Source organism: Arachis duranensis, chromosome 10, assembly GCF_000817695.3.
Source record: "Arachis duranensis cultivar V14167 chromosome 10, aradu.V14167.gnm2.J7QH, whole genome shotgun sequence".
Lineage (NCBI taxonomy): Eukaryota > Viridiplantae > Streptophyta > Magnoliopsida > Fabales > Fabaceae > Arachis > Arachis duranensis.
Genome location: NC_029781.3, coordinates 44,600,533 through 44,604,394, shown reverse-complemented (window position 1 = coordinate 44,604,394; position 3,862 = coordinate 44,600,533). Strand labels below are relative to the sequence as shown.

Genomic DNA, 3,862 nt, shown 5'->3' with positions numbered 1-3,862 from the left:
GAGAATAATCATAACTCATCTCAAATTCAATAAATCAAAACTTGCCTTAATTATTTTTAATAAAATAATTTATGAAATTAAGGCTACAAATAACCATATGATTTGAGACTTGACCATAATAAGACTTTTTAAAGGTTTTGGGTCTTACATTCTACCCACCTTATAAAAATTTTTGCCCTCGAAAATTGATACAAAATGAAAGAAATTCCATAACAGTTCACCTTTGAACACATTTAAGGAAGAAGCAAAATATCTCAAAATATAATCATATATACGATTTTCAAATACTTTGATTGTCATAAGCATAAGGATGTAAAGGTAGGAGTGTGAGTGCAAAGCAAACGTTTCAATGTAGGCTCAATGCAAAAGATAACATGGGTCAATCATGTGATAGAAGGGCAAGGCATCAAAGGCTATTAAACAGAATGTTGTTAAAACGACGTGCTCAACCTCCGCACACTAATCTCATGCCAACCTCAACGTTTCAACCTTCCAATTCCATCAAGCACTTTACAAACCCCAAATTCAATCACAAGCCTGGCAACCACAAACCCGTTCGCAAGGAACAAAACACCCACCACTCGTAACACTGCACACCTACCGTTTCAACTTCCATATACACATATCACGTCTTAAAGAACTAACGCATCGCGTCACTACGTCTATAAGTCGCACGTGATATCAAACAATTCTCGAGTCTACTCAGAAGGATACAAGATTTAAAAAGGAGAGTCAAATGTCAAGGATAGTGCTCAAAGATTTGAGAGAATGTATCCAATTCCAAATAAACAAGGACACTCAAGCAATGAAGTTTGCTAGACTCAATTCAATTGACAACTTCAAGATAACCCTTGGATCAAGGAAATCCAATAGGATCAATAAGAAGAAAATCAGTGCATTATTTCGAAACAAATTCAAGCTGAGTCAAAGAAATAAGAGGTTACAGAAAAGAATATCTCAGACCCAAGCCAAGCTCACAGAACTCAAGAGCATAATCACTATACTTTCGAATACATTGTTCTTAAAAGAATCAAAACTTATAAAAATATCACTTCGCAGTCTGAAAGAGAAGTTAAACAACAAACATCCTTCAAGAGAGTAACAAAAGCATAAACGTGGCTTTACTTCGATACGATTTCATGTTGAAGTAGATTATGTAGAGTTCCAAAAACAAAATGCACACAACTTTGGCTAAGAGCTAAAATATTTCCTCAAATATTTTAGAAAGATAATTAGATGCACAACTTAACCAAAAGCAGTTCATAAAAACTCGGAAGTAATCAAATGCTTGTTCATAATTCTCAAAATTTCATATTCAAACAAGCGTGTATAACATTTATAGCAAGTACAAAAGAGGAAGTTAAACTCTTTTTAGAAAAGAAACTCCAAAGTAAAAATTCGTTTACAATTTGGTAAATGAAATAAGTGGTGCGTTACAAACGAATCAGTTTCCACTAAACAAGGAAACTTTTCAAAACCTCATTTAAAATAGCGCATGCCAACTTTGAAATTAACTTCGTCAAAATCGAACGATTGTTTCAATCTCAATCAAGCAATAGAAAATAAATTCTATTTAGAACTTCTTTAAAGAGAATTCAAAACTTCTTTGAAAGGTTCAAAACAAGACTCCAAAAGTATACTTGAAATCACCATCTCAGAAGGATATTCAAGAAAATTATGATGTACTTAAAAAGAGTCAAGCCATGCAAGAGAAGGTTTTAAATCAAGGTAGTTCAAACTAGATCCACTAGACGTGAGACATCAAATCAGCTTTCAATCGATTCAAAAGAATACAAAAATCATAGGAAAAGACAACTCAATCATTAGTAACTTCTCAAGGATAAATTAAGAATAAATCTTTAACTAAAAACTCTTGTAGAGAAAATGAGAGAATAAACAATGCACTAATTTGAAACAAATCAAACTGACTCACCTACGGATGAGATTCACAAGAAAGGACAAACCAAGATTAATGATAATTTCACAAGATGTAAAAGTTTAGTTAAAAACAGAATCACGTATGACATTCATAGAGATGGAAAGCTTAAGGGAGACTCTAGTCCATTCGTAAGAAGAAAGCCATGAGCCCAACACTCTCAAAAGAACAACCATGGCATAAACCATATAGCATGCTAAATCAAACTCAATTCAAAATAAGTTAAGTAAGGCTTATCAACTGAAACTCAACCGGAATAAAAGTGAAAAATCCTTTCTTTCAAAATTTGAAAAATACCCAAATACATAATCAAATGAAGATGCGCCTTGGAACTATAGTAAAATTTACTAGAAAGTCGAATTGTAATTTTAAAGTAAATGCAGTTCCATAAACCAGTAAAAATACAGTCAAGGTATAAAAGATAGATAGTTGCTAGGCGGTATGAGAAATCTTCAAAATTCCATGTATAGATAAGTATGTATCTATTAAGTAGCAATTTTCATAAAATCTCAAAATTGGCTGTGATCACTGTCAAATAAGAGAAAAAACTAAATCAACAAGTTCTCTAAGAATGGGCTCGGAATCCGGAGTTAAAATGTACAACGCAGTAAGACAAGTTCAAAACTATGTCAAAGAATACATGAATCAAGAAGAACTCAAACAGAGAAGGATAGATACAACAAGGATTTCAAGCAAGCATATGCACTTAGGATCAAACAAGAATACATATGAATACAGGAATAGAGTGGAAACATCAAACTACTTTTCAAGAGGACTAGCAAACAAGAACTTCAAGTTAGGATATGAAAGAACAGGTCAACTCGAACAAAATTCAAGACGCACAACTGAATAGCCTCGAGAAATAGTTTCCAACGTTCCCAAAACCCGTGATTCGCTTTGCTCAGAACTCGCATATTATCTATGATAACCCATTAGTGCTTTCATGTACATAACTCACTAGTATTAAGCCGGCCAAACTTAATACCAAGAATTATGCAATGCAAGACTAACAGCGTTAATCAATAGATCGTCATGTGCATAAATCTCTAATTCTCGTCATCCGACAAGACCTAATACATGACAAAAGCTCAGAGTATGCAATTGAAGCATAGTCGGTCCATTCCTCAGGCTCTACAGGAAGGACTGCTCTGATACCATAATGTAATACCCTAACTACCAAAGCTCGCGCTTCCGGCTGCGCAACTCTGATAGCTCAGACATTACGACGACACTTATACTATTTAATACTAAAATATGAGCCTGTTTAAAAACTTTAAACCGCAATACCATTCCCAAAAATACTTTCGCCATACAACGTACGTCCATACATACCATACAACTTATAGAAACTCATAAAGAGTACATCCATATATATATACATACATATATATAAATAATATTACAAACATTATCCAGTACAATTCCTATCCCTCTCACAGAATATATCAAGATAAAGGCGAGGGTACAAAAATAATAATCTAAAGCAATACAGAGCATCTCAATAACAAATAATTAAACTCTTCATAACTTCTGCGCCCAAATCCTGAAAGGGGAAAAAATGTAGGGGGTGAGAACACATAACCGTCTTATGCCTCTTTTCAAAAACAACGGTTTATAATAAAAGAAAAGTCGGAAATCTTTTCTGAAAGAGGAATCGTTCAATTCTCAAAACATCAAAGCATTTCAAAAAGGTTTATCTATACTGAACCAAAATAACCTTTCATATCTTATTCCAGACCAGAACCACAAAACCGAAATCAACCATCGGTCCATCTCATTCAACCACGGCCCTAGGCTCAAGCAATCCAACCACAACCAATCCACCACAATCCAATAGAGTTCTAAATGCAAACACAAGTAGGAAGATGCAAGCACAAACAAACAGTTATTGCAAGTAGAACAATTAGCAGTTAATCACATAGGCAA

At 33.9% G+C, this 3,862-nt stretch overlaps 1 long non-coding RNA gene across 4 annotated transcripts in view; it reads right to left on the bottom strand.

Annotated features, from left to right (window-relative positions):
• Nucleotides 1–3,862, bottom strand: part of LOC107469736 (uncharacterized) — a 9,930-nt gene that overhangs the window by 3,566 nt on the left and 2,502 nt on the right. Inside the window, exon 4 of one of the 4 annotated variants that reach the window (XR_001588230.3) lies at nucleotides 3,292–3,479. The exons of the other annotated variants lie outside the window; for them this stretch is intronic. This is a non-coding gene — a long non-coding RNA (uncharacterized LOC107469736). Of the gene's footprint in view, nucleotides 1–3,291; nucleotides 3,480–3,862 lie in introns of those variants that run through there. 4 annotated transcript variants of the gene reach the window in all.